At 41.3% G+C, this 13,379-nt stretch overlaps 1 protein-coding gene across 10 annotated transcripts in view; it reads left to right on the forward strand.

Moving 5' to 3' along the window:
- LOC132151655 (forkhead box protein P1-B-like) overlaps positions 1 to 13,379 on the forward strand; it is a 158,910-nt gene that overhangs the window by 102,195 nt on the left and 43,336 nt on the right. Inside the window, exon 1 of one of the 10 annotated variants that reach the window (XM_059559936.1) lies at positions 6,441 to 6,684. The exons of the other annotated variants lie outside the window; for them this stretch is intronic. The gene's annotated coding sequence lies outside the window, so the exon portion shown is untranslated. Of the gene's footprint in view, positions 1 to 6,440; positions 6,685 to 13,379 lie in introns of those variants that run through there. 10 annotated transcript variants of the gene reach the window in all.

Here is a 13,379-nt window from a genome sequence, read left to right on the forward strand (position 1 = left end):
CCTCGGCCTCCGGAACAGCATCGGGCACCGCCTCGGCATCGGACACCACCTCGGCCTCCGGAACCGCATCGGGCACCGCCTCGGCCTCCGGACCAGCATCGGGCCCCGCCTCGGCCTCCGGAACAGCATCGGGCACCGCCTCGGCCTCCGGAACAGCATCGGGTCCCGCCTCGGCATCGGGTCCCGCCTCGGCATCGGGCACCGCCTCGGCATCGGGCACCGCCTCGGCCTCCGGAACAGCATCGGGCACCGCCTCGGCCTCCGGAACAGCATCGGGCACCGCCTCGGCCTCCGGAACAGCATCGGGCACCGCCTCGGCCTCCGGAACAGCATCGGGCACCGCCTCGGCCTCCGGAACAGCATCGGGCACCGCCTCGGCCTCCGGAACGGCATCGGGCACCGCCTCGGCCTCCGGAACGGCATCGGGCACCGCCTCGGCCTCCGGAACGGCATCGGGCACCGCCTCGGCCTCCGGAACGGCATCGGGCACCGCCTCGGCCTCCGGAACGGCATCGTGCACCGCCTCGGCCTCCGGAACGGCATCGTGCACCGCCTCGGCCTCCGGAACGGCATCGTGCACCGCCTCGGCCTCCGGAACAGCATCGGGCACCGCCTCGGCATCGGGCACCGCCTCGGCCTCCGGAACCGCATCGGGCACCGCCTCGGCCTCCGGAACAGCATCGGGCACCGCCTCGGCCTCCGGAACAGCATCGGGCACCGCCTCGGCCTCCGGAACAGCATCGGGCACCGCCTCGGCCTCCGGAACAGCATCGGGCACCGCCTCGGGAACGTCCTCTGGGCTTTGAGGAACGGTAGACGCCTGTCTCCTCCTCCTCCGCCCTCTATTTTGGCGAGTCGGTGACACCTTGTCTGGAGACTCAGGCGTTGAGTCGGCCATCTTGTGCTGTGGTTGCAAGCTGGCGGCCATCTTGTGCTGTGGCGCTGGGCTGGCGGCCATCTTGTGCTGTGGCGCTGGGCTGGCGGCCATCTTGTGCTGTGGCGCTGGGCTGGCGGCCATCTTGTGCTGTGGCGCTGGGCTGGCGGCCATCTTGTGCTGTGGCGCTGGGCTGGCGGCCATCTTGTGCTGTGGCGCTGGGCTGGCGGCCATCTTGTGCTGTGGCTCTGGGCTGGCGGCCATCTTGTGCTGTGGCTCTGGGCTGGCGGCCATCTTGTGCTGTGGCTCTGGGCTGGCGGCCATCTTGTGCTGTGGCGCTGGCTCAGCAGCCATGACGTCAACCGTCTTGGGAATCTCTAGGATCTTGGACAGCGTAGCGAAATAGTCCAAGAATGAGTCAGCGGCCCTCTTGGGCGTTGGCGCTGAGCTGGCGGCCATCTTGCACCGTGGCGCTGGACTCGTGATCGCCTTGGGTTGTGGTGCTGTGTTGGCGTCCATCCTGCCTCGTGGCGCTGGACTAGCGGCCATCATGGGCAGTGACGCCACTGTGGCGGACGTGCGCTTCCTCTCTCCTCTCCGTCCGCCATGGTGAGACGGTGGCTCTAATCCATCCCACACGAGCCCCGGGTCGAAGGGCGGCCCTGGTTGAGAGCGGTGCTGAGTATCCTCTCGACCACTCCCTCCTCGGCGACCTCCTCTGGTTCCCCGGAAAACCACCAGGCGAGTTCCTTCAAATCCACTCCTCTCCCGCACTGTGGCTGGGGAGGAGACATAAGCCGACATACCGCTGGCTCTTGCAGTGACGGAGTCCTTCTGTCACGATCCGTGTTACAGAGAACACAGAAGAGAGAACCAAGTGCAGGTATGTGACTTTATTAAAGGGCAAATCCAAAGGGTTAAACAATCCAGGCAGGGTCAAAACCGGTAAATCCAAACATAACATAAACAAGAAGGCAGGGCAAGGGCAAGGGCAAGGGCAAGGGCAAGGGCAAGGGCAAGGGCAAGGGCAAGGGCAAGGGCAAGGGCAAGGGCAAGGGCAAGAACTGACGGACATGAATTAACATTTAACATTAAACAAGGACTCCGTGACTAAGACTCAGAAAGACCAGGTATAAATACACAAAAGGATGATGGGGAAACAGGAGACAGGTGGGGAACAATCAATTAACTAAACAAGGAGGAAGGTGACCAAATAAGGAGACAGGAAGTGATAAATGATAAACACTGTGGGAACTGAGGACACCTAGTGGAAACCCAGGGAACACAACCCAGACACTGTGACAGCTGTGGGTTGCTCGGAGATTAATAGTTCTGATTTGTCTTTACCCTATGGTTGGCAAAATTGAGCAAAACAGACAATATTGTTGTCTAAAATAACACAATATTATAACACAATAATATATATATCTATATATATATATCTATATATATATATATATATATATATATATATATATATATATATATATATATATATCATACATGAAAGGGCAATTTTTTCAATGTTCAAATATGAAAATATATGTGTTATATGTTTATACAGTACAGACCAAAAGTTTGGACACACCTTCTCATTCAAAAAGTTTTCTTTATTTTCATGACTATGAAAATTGTAGATTCACACTGAAGGCATCAAAACTATGAATTAACACATGTGGAATTATATATGGAATTATATACATTAAAAAAATGTGTAAAACAACTGAAAATATGTCATATTCTAGGTTCTTCAAAGTAGCCACCTTTTGCTTTGATTACTGCTTTGCACACTCTTGGCATTCTCTTGATGAGCTTCAAGAGGTAGTCACCTGAAATGGTCTTCCAACAGTCTTGAAGGAGTTCCCCGAGAGATGCTTAGCACTTGTTGGCCCTTTTGCCTTCTGTCTGCGGTCCAGCTCACCCCTAAACCATCTCGATTGGGTTCAGGTCCGGTGACTGTGGAGGCCAGGTCATCTGGCGCAGCACCCCATCACTCTCCTTCTTGGTCAAATAGCCCTTGATGCCTTCAGTGTGACTCTACAATTTTCATAGTCATGAAAATAAAGAAAACTCTTTGAATGAGAAGGTGTGTCCAAACTTTTGGTCTGTACTGTATATATTTATGTGTATATATATATATATATATATATATATATATATATATATATATATATATTGTATGTTGTTTTTTTCTTTCCTGTCATCGAAATGTTTTGATGACTCAAAAAGGACCCACTCTTAATCAATCACAATAGCACATAAAGAAAACAACGTTCCCCCACCCACTTCATTTATGTCTAACATCAGCAACAAAAGCTCATGTTTTGACTGAAGGCAAAGCCGCAGCAAAGCACAGACGGTGGAGGCACAGTTTTCGTCAACGTATCAGCGCAAGATTAATCAAACAAGATCTGCTCAATATTAAGCCGACTCGTCCCATAATGCAAATTGCTAAATGTGCATATAGTTTGTGGCATCTGTAGTGATTGTCTGTTCCTCCAATACCTGTGCCAAATATCAACACCGCACATGTACTGTACTGAAACTGCTGGTGTCATGATAGACAAGAGGTCAGAGATGACTGTTTGGTCTCTGCTCATTCATTAATAGAAGTGACATTCAAGATGTCTGCACCTCTGTGAGTGTGTGGCTCCTTCAAAATTAAGGTTGTTGCCCACAGCACCAGCTGTTTTCTCTTAACATCACACCTGTTCTGCTAAAGCCTGTCTAACTAAACAACAGATTATATTTAGGCACAGGACAGCATTACAAATTAGCTTATTTAGACCCGCTCAAAAGTCTAAGAATGCTCTCAGAGCAAGGATATCTCCGTCATAGTAGTAGTGCTAGAACCCGTCAGGTCTATAGTGGTTTGGCGATGACTCTTCACAAGAGGATTTGTATGACTGTGTGGCTTATCTCGAATCAGTTTCCCCTGGGCCTAGTGTCACCCTGACAGTCATACAAGGAATCGCAGAGCTGATCTGAGATGGAGTGCATTATTTTTGTGTGTCAGCCTCGCGAAGGAGTCAACCTGTGCTTTCCAATTATCTGTAACAAGAAATAAATGAATAGTGTTAGTTCTGTGACTCACAAAGTGATGGAGTGAATAAACAGCAAGATCTATTAGACGGCTTGGATAGAAAGAGTATGGGTAATTATGGCATACGGGCCCAAACACAGCACAGATAGATGGGGAGAGAGCGAGAGAGAGAGAGACAAGAGGAGGAGGCTGGAACTGTATGTCTGCTAAATTTATCATGAGCCCTTTGGGAGCAGTGAAATGAGAACAGTGGTCTATTACTGCTAAGAAGGTGTTTTATTGAGAATATGCCAACATTCTGCCCAGGGGAGACGGCATAGGAGAAGGGGGTATGGCCAACTGGTGTGTGTGTGTGTTAGTTCATGTGAGCGGCTCCATACGTTATTTAGCCATACTTGCACAGCTGCTTGCCTTTTTGCCCTTGCTTGAGGATATGTGTACGCACTTCTGAGAGTGTTTGTCAGGGAACCAATAAAATATTTCATTATTCACTAAAGTACAGTAAGTCATGTATAGAGCTTTCATTCGTAGGTTCTTTAAGTCAGTAATTAATACAGCTGATATCTGATGGGTTACAGAAATTGTTGTTAACAGCCTCACATACAATTACACGCAACATAAATTCCACTATTTGAAAATAATAATTATTTAATGTCGTTGTTTATGTCAGAGTAGAGTACCATGGTATTGCTTTGTGATGCCGCCAGATTACTTCTTTATAAAGGTATTACTTCTTTAAAATTGTTATTTTTTTTATTTATTTATTTTTTTTTGCAATAAACAAATCTGATGTATATATAAATATGATATTTTTTAATTATGTGTTTTTTGTGTAAAAATCCATTTTTTTATTATTTGAAATCAGTAATGCCTTTTCATGTTTCATTTTGATTTTTAAATGTTCATAATATTTAATGTTTTAAATGTTTCATTAATGTAATTCAAAATAGTCTTGCCTGGAGTGGACATCATATTTTCTAAATTATGATAATTTTTTAGCATTGTTGTTTCTCAAAGTACAGTACCATGGTATTAATTTGTGATGCAACCACAGTACTTTGTTATATGGTGTTGTATATGTTAAATAGCATGTATGTATTCATTATTAATTAAGAGTTTCCCCTCAATAAACTCCTAATTTGATGCTTTTTAATAGTTACTAAGGTAGTTGTTAAGTTTAGGTATGGGTTAGTGTTAAGGGATCTAAAATATGCATGCCTTATCCATGCAGAACAAGGCATTAATATGTGATTTATTCGTATTAATAAACAACCAATATGCTAGTAATATGCATGCTAATAAGCAGCTAGTTAATATTGAAAATTGGTCCTTAAATTAAAGTGTTACCCATTTATTTATCTATTTAGTGAATTACATTTTAGTAATTTGGTAATTTTAAATGTAAGAAAAAAGACTATTAATGTAATACAAAATATAAAAATATAAAATAACCTTGCTGAAATTTCTTGCATGCAAAGAGAGCAAGAAAGCATTTCCTTGCATGCAAATTATTGTCTCAACTATGATTAAGTCAGTAAGGTTAACCTTTCTCTCTGGGTTTTGAACATGTAATATAAAGTTTGCCAATAGGGGGCAACTTTTCTGTGTTTTCCCCCTCTTTTTTTAAAATGAAAAAAGTTTGAGAAGGTGTTGATGTTTTAATCACTTGCTAGCGCTGGGCACTTATGTTCTAACTGTTTGCAGCAGAAGTGGGGCTGCAGTGTGTGTTATTTTATGTGGGAAATTAGTGGATTTGGATTGGAGAACTGTGAATTGAACCCACACACAGAGTCAATCTGTGAATGGATACTGTAGCCTTTTCCATATTTGAAGTTTGTGACTGGTCAAGTAGTTTAAAAGGTACTCTTTTAAAGACTGCAACATGTTACAATTATTGTCAAATTTAATGTCAAAAAAAGTGTAATTTAATGTAATTTTATTTTATAAAATGTAATATTTATAAGACTGTCATTATGTTAAAAAATAGAAAGAAGGATTGAATCTTCTCTTTTTTGTTTTTAAAATGAATGGCCAAGATTGTGTTACCATAAACGATTCCACTTTATAAGAACAATAACAACTTGCGGAATCTCTTTGTTTTTCCCCTCACTCTTTCTCTCTGTCAGATAGTGTTTGCTTATCTGTTGTTTAATTAAAGGGTTTCTTTTCTTCACCCTTCCATTGTTTCACCAGCACAGACAAAACCTTTACCAGGGTCAAAGGGTTAACAGCCATCAACTGTGCTGCTTTTTTCTTTTTGTTTTGTTTAGGTCCTTTTTGTTCTCTCTCTCTCTCCCCCCTCTTTCTCTTTTTTTTTTTGTTTTATAGGGTCCCACACAAAGGCATTGCTTCACCTGACCCCCTCCCACCCCAAACACACACACACACACACACACACACACACACACACACACATGGCCTGCGACGGCCCCCGGCTGCTGCTTGTGTCGCCATTTGAATTGATTATGTTTAGAGGGCTGCTTGTGATTGGTGGAGAAAGGGCGTGGTTGATTGGATAGTTTTGTATCTTGTCAGCTAGGGAGCAACATCGCGCGTGCAATCTGTCCATATCCCCGGGAAAAAAGCTTGAGACGCGGCAGCACGCGCACAAGCTTGCTGTAAACGCTTCTCTCTCTTTCTCTCTCTCTCTTTCTCTCTCGCTCTCTCTCCCTCTCCGCTCTACGACTCGTGTCTCCTCATCTTCCGCGATCCTCCAAACGGCCCAGCTTCTCTCTGTTTACCCTGCCAGCCAAATGGAGTTTGTCAGGTTTGTCAATATGATTGATTCTGTAATTTTTTTGTTAAAGAGCTGTTTCTGTTGTCGTGGAAAAGTTGAACAATGCAGTACGTCTAGGGGGAAAGGAAGAGAGGTTGATTTCTCTGCATGCTGTTTGAATTAGATTCTATCATGCTAGTTGATTTGGAGACGTTTAAATGTGTGTAAACTGTGATGCGATTATAAGTTGCTGTTTGAAGCTTCTCATGTGAGTTGCAGCTTACAAGCACAGAATTTGAATGTGAGGCTTTTGTTAAATGTTATTTTGTGTTATACATTCATGTTTTTAGTTGAAAACAATTATAGTTATGCAGAAACTTGTGCAGCTTTTTTTAGTCAATAAATTTTTGTAAAAAGGTTTTTTAGAATACACAGTGTTGGATTTGTTTATTTTAATTTAGATTGTTTCGTTTTTGTATTTTATTCTGGTGAAAATGAGTGGCGTGTGTGTGTGTTGAGGAAGGTAGTAGGTACGCTCCCCTTCATGGTTACCTACATTTAAAAAGGGGCAGGAACACACTCTGATTTGACACTTGTCATGGGCCCTCGTTTTGTGTGTGTGTGTGTGTGTGTGTGTGTGAGAGAGAGAGAGAGAGAGAGAGAGAGAGAGAGAGAGTGTGTGTGTGCGTGCGTGTGTGTGCGTGTGTGTGTGTGCACGCAAGAGTTTGGCCATTCACATGCCAGGAGTGTGATCATTGAAACTAAGGCAAAGTTTTGACACTGTCCTTTAGTTTATGTGGGCTGTTCATTTCTTCACTTGCTTGTTTTAAATATGTGTATGCTATAAAATAATCATTTGATATTTTATTGATGCGTTTAAAGCAAATGATTTGAATGCTGATATGATCAGAATGCAAGTTTATGGTTGTTGTCCTTATTTAGTTTGTGAAGTTTGGGACTCAAGGTCGGTGGGGTTTTCGGTACGAGGATGGCAGGAGAGGACGGGGAGAGGTAACGACTAGACGTGTGGAAAGTAAAGGCTAAACAGGGAGCCTCGCAGAGGGTAATGCCGCACAGCTGTGACCACCGGGCCCCTTCCTTTAGAAAGCACAAGAGAGGGGTGAGAGCTGATTGGGCTGACAGTTTGTAATCAGACTTGATTTATTGTTCATTAGTAGTGCATTAGGGCCCGCTCTGGCTGGGGCCGAACCACATTCATGTTGTGCCCTGATAGGCCGAGAGCCTGCCAACACCTGTCATTTCTACCGCTCGACGCGTATTAGCAGTGATGACAGTGTTGGTGTGTGAGAGAATATTCACATGTGTGTGTTTACGTGAGATGGCAGAACAAGCAATCTGTGTGTGTGTTCAATAGATAGTTCCCATAGGAAAGTTTTTTTTTTTTTTTTTTCATCAAGATTAAGAGGAAGAAAAGAGTTGGGGGTTTCTGGTTAGCCGTTCATGCAGCTGACCTCTTTCACAGACATCTTGCTCTACATTATGTGGTAAGAGTCGAGAATACTTTGGTGATGATGACACACCGCATTACCAGCTGTTCTTTTCTGTTGTCTTTTTCCTTCGTTCTCCCACAGGAAAAAGATAAAGAAAGAAAAAGTTTGCTTGTTTTTTCTAAAGATGCATCTCTTCTTCCTTTTCTTGTACTCAGCTTCCAGAAAGCACACCAGGTGAGCATCCTCTCAGGAAGAAGCAGTGTAGTGACGAATTGCTCCAAAAGACACTTTTATGATATACTGTATAGCAAAAAAAAAACATTGCGGCTGCTTTTTCGACTCACATCTGCAAGTTTATACTTTGAAAACTAATTTTAGCATGGAACAGTATAAATTTAGAGATTACTGTATATTCAGTTGAAATATTTGACCCTTGTAAGTTTTGATTTTATTTAACAAATTACGTCAAACTCATTTGTGTCTTCTTTTCAGTATTAGCTCAAATGCTAACAGTATCTTTAACCAATATTTATCAACCCTGGTGGCAAACATCACAACATGACCAATCAAAACATGAATTGCAATTCACCAAAGACTTTATGTGATGTGATAGAAACCAAGATTAACGTTGTCGTTGTATGGCGTTGTGCAGAATGGGACTTCTCCCATGCGAGGATGTGACGACCATTGTCTCAAATAAATTCTCAATTTGAGGAGGATTTGTGCAACTATGATCTTAATTAAATCTCCACCGACTCCAATAACATGTCTGAAAGCATGCGCAACGTTGCGTAACCTCGCTGAGCTGGTAAACTATAAATCATATCAGCAGGATGAGTAGAGCGAGAGAGAAAGAGAGAGGGTGCAGGAGGGAGGAAAGGGCTTTAGGGTGTAGTGTAAAGGTGTAAAGTGGTCGGATGCAGTCTGTCGACACCATTGTTTTTAGTGGCACATGTCAGACTGGGTTGAGCGGGAGACATTCAGTGGTCCCACATTATTTTAGTATGCGAGGAGAATCACGTCAAGGGTCACCCGGGGTTGAATTTTGTGGAGAGAAATTATTATTGCTGCCAGTTATGAGATTATCGCCACCTCAATGACAAATTTACCAGTGGGAAGCTCTTTGAGCCTTGATTTTTGTGAGTTTGGGGCATGTTAGTTAAGACATCATTGTGGTTGCTAAATGGTTTTTATGATTAATTGTAAACATGTGTACTGTTGATGAAGAATAGCTATTTAATAGTTCAAGCTTGATGAAAATGAAAATATGAATAATTTAGTCTAGTTTTTAGTTAAAAAGAACTACGTTTCGCATCATTCTTTGTTGGAGGATAACAATAAATATTACGTTGTAATAATGAATAGTAATACATTTGAAATATAGTTTTTTTTTATGATGAATTGCTAGTGATATTCCTCATTTTGTAAGTTTCTGCTAAATATAAATAAATAGATTATGCATTTATTGCACATCCATTGCTTTTTATGTACTTGCACTTGAATTAAACAGTCAGCCTTTGCTGGAAAGTGAAAATGGGAGAAATAACTATGAAATTGCCCAAAGCGCCCATTTAATTCTGACCACAATCACATCATAATTACGTTTTCCAAACTGTAAAGTAGGCACTTTCCAGGAAGTCTTGAAGGCAGTAGATGTCAAGGGTCAGGATATATTTAATATAAAATATAAATATAAAAAAATGTTTGCTGGTTTTCATTAGGTTGCATCACAATATGCAGAAAGGTGAGAAACATCAGTAAAATATTTTGAATCTGGGTTCTAGTTTGTGTGCTTGTGTATTTATTTTTTGTGTTTATCCAAGGCACGACACATGCCCATGGCACATCCATAATGCACCCACCCACAGTTAGTGCATGAGATCAAGTGAATATCCCCGAGCATCAGCTCAGAGGTTCCTGAGGCTGATGGTCCACCCCTTCGGGACACCCACCTGCAGTGGGGTTGAGTTAGTGTGGGAAAGGCAAAGCTGAACCTCATGCTCTCCTTCACCCTTGCTTGTTTGTTTTACAGCAGAGCGGGCCAGCTCTGCTGAGAACTTGTTTGTTTGTGGTTTAGAAGTTAATTAAAGCGCAATCTGGATTTTTGTTTTTACAGTTGCCTTGAATGGCCACTTTCCCCCCGCAGAAACTGCTCGGTAAATGGGCAGAAAATGTGACTATGATTATCCTGTTTATGTGAACTGTAAACGGGCTGCGAGAGAGCCAGAGCGAGGAAGAGGGAGTGGAATTATTTGCAGTTCAGAAGAGGCTGGGGAGATGGATATATCTCCGCTTCTGCCCCAGAGTGTTTTCGCTTTATAATAAAAACAATAATAATAATAATTGTACGTGCATGTTTTCAGAAATGAATAAATATGAGACAAGAATATCTCCATTTAATCTATTAGGAATTGAAAATTTGGTCCTCAAACTGTGTTTTTTTTAAAGTTCTACTCAGATTTACCCTTTTTATTAGCTTTTTTTACTACTTTTTTAATTTTAAACAAAACAGAATTTCTTGATTACAATTGGGCATTCAAATAAATAATTACACCATGCATGCAATAAGAAATCTTTTTTTACGTTGCACGCACGCACGGACGGGCAATGCTATTCACTGTATCTCTGAACAAGGTAAAGCAAGAGGCTTCAAACAGACCTAACCTCCTCTGATTTCTCAAGGGCTTGTTATTTTGTACTTCTCAATTCTATTTGATGTCCTGACAAAACAAGATGACACTGGGGAACTGGCTTTAAAATTTGATTTTCTTTTTTTCCTGCCCTCTATCTTTCTTTCTTTTTCTGCAACTTGTTTCCGTGCGGCCAGTTCAATGTAAGAGATGCTCTGATTGAAGTTGCTCCCGTTCACTCTTCATCTTAATTGCCTATCTCTCTTTCCCTCCCTCCCTCCCTCTCTCTCTCTTTCTCTCTCTCTCTTTCCCTCTCTCTCTCTCTCTCTCTCTCTCTCTTTCTCTCGTTTCCTCCATGCATGACATTTTGCTCTCTCAGGAAGAATGCGTTCTTCATTAAGTCAGTATCAGTGTTTCTGAGGTTTGTCAGATGTTTCCTCGTTAGAGCCGTATTTTTGGATGCCGTTTCCTTCTCCTAGTCATACTGAAGATGAACTGGATGATGGATTTGAGCACTAGGCTCAAATGAGCTGGGTCCGCAGCTGTTTCCAGTATGCTGATCTCCCAGCTGGCAGTATTCTGTTGTTGTATATATTGAGATTCAACACCTTCAAGTTTTAATGATTAATAATTTAATGATGAATTTTATGCCCATTAATGTTGGCAGTTTTACGTGTGATTAAAAAGGCAAAGTGATTAACATGTATTTTGCATAATGATTGTTTTTAATTACATTTTTGTTTTGCTTTGTGCTTTAAAGTTTTTTTTAAAAAGTAAAAATTACGTGTTTTAATTTTTTTTTTACATTTAACAATATCTTGACCTTTTTTATTTTTAAGTGAGTGTGAGGATTACTTATTATTATTATTATTATTGATGTTTGCATGTGTTGGCACGTAAAGGTTGAGTGTACAGCATATGATGTGTGTGTGTTTTGGGTAGAGCCAGTGGACAGCATGCCTGCGCTAGCACCTTGCCTACAGTCATATAGCAGCTGTTTGAGTATGTTACAGTTTCCTTGTGTGTATGTGTGTGTGTGTTAATGTCCTACACTCGCACCTGGCCTACACCTTTCCTTAGCTAAATTCATAACCGTCAGCTTCCTCCAGTTTGCTCCCTTTCCTCCTCTCCTAATAGTTCTTTCTTTTTCTGTGCAAACAAGTCTTGTTCTGTTTAAAACTGTCCAAATGACAGCTGAAATATGCATTCATAAAATTGAATGACTGCTTGAAAAATGTATTTGTTCTTTCCTCATTTCTTATCAAGCCATATGGACGTTTACCACAATTCATAATAATGAATTTCATTTCGCACACTCTGAGCAGTAAGCAGCGGTATCCCTCACTCCTCTTAAGTGCTGCTGATATAGTGGCCAGGATGATATTCTTCTGCTGAAGTGCTTCTCTTCTGCGGCAGGCCTGTCTTAAAGTGATTCCAGCTCATTCACCAGCGTATATGTTTAAAACAGATATGTTTTAAAGTCTTTATTTGGTAGTTGGAACTGTTATAAAATCTATTTTAAAAAGTTGCTTGGTTTTAAGGATGGTTCCAAACTTTACAAAATATATTTTAGAAACAGAAATTATTATATATATTATTATATAACATAACATCACATATTTTAAATCTTTTTTGTACGGTAATTTCAGTCACGTTTTTTTTAAGAGTTAAAGTTAGTTTCTGAATTTGACCAACAAAAATTAACTCATAAATACAAAGTTTAATGCAATTTGTCTTTATTTATACATTATAATTAAGAAAAAAGTTCAAAACCAAATTCAAAAGTAGTTTACTCAAAACCGAAGATCTATCAAACATTTCTGAAAATTTTACAAAAACACATCGTTTGTGTTTAAATGTTACGTTGTAAATTTAAATCTAATCAATTCATTTAAATTAACTTTAGTAAAAATATCAGTTACTTTTATAAACATTACATTTCAAAAACCATGTAGACATATTAAATGATAATAATAACAACAGCACTAAAATTTAAATTAAAACCGAAAAAAAACATATTTTATAATATTCATAAAACTATAATAGTATCTCTATGATAAAGTAACACTTCAAAGTATAAATTGATCAAATTAGCAAGAATTTCTTTGCTAAGTATAAATGTACCCGTGCCTGGTGTCCGTGTGTTTTAGCTTGTATTGTCTCACCACCCACCCGTCTGCCTCTTTGACCTTCAGAATAGTTCATCAAAATTAGTGGCGCTGAGAAACAAGGACATGAGTGCATAATGACTGTGAAATGAAGAAATCAAGGGGTGCAGCCTATGCAAATGGTGCGCTAAGTCATGTGAAAAATGGGTCGCATATTAAGATGTAACGCCCGTGTATTGGGGTGTATGCATGTGTTTTACTTTGATCAGAGCACCACATCCAGTTTGTTGATGAGTTTATAAAACATTCAAGTCTTTCTTTGTAACACTGTGTTTATTTAGGAAGTTCTTTAAAGGTTTTCTGTTTTTTATTGTTATATTCAGTGTGGACTGTAATAGGCGGAGACAATGTGGAGGTTAACCCCGGTCCTCACAGAGGGAACAGACTCAATTACATTCATCAAGACAGGAGAAATTTAAACGCGTGTCAGCGGTTCTGAATCAGATGCAATTGGGGTAACCTTGGTGAAGGGAGACTGTCGCCCTAATGTCTGGCCA

This window comes from Carassius carassius, chromosome 10 (genome assembly GCF_963082965.1).
Source record: "Carassius carassius chromosome 10, fCarCar2.1, whole genome shotgun sequence".
Classification (NCBI taxonomy): domain Eukaryota; kingdom Metazoa; phylum Chordata; class Actinopteri; order Cypriniformes; family Cyprinidae; genus Carassius; species Carassius carassius.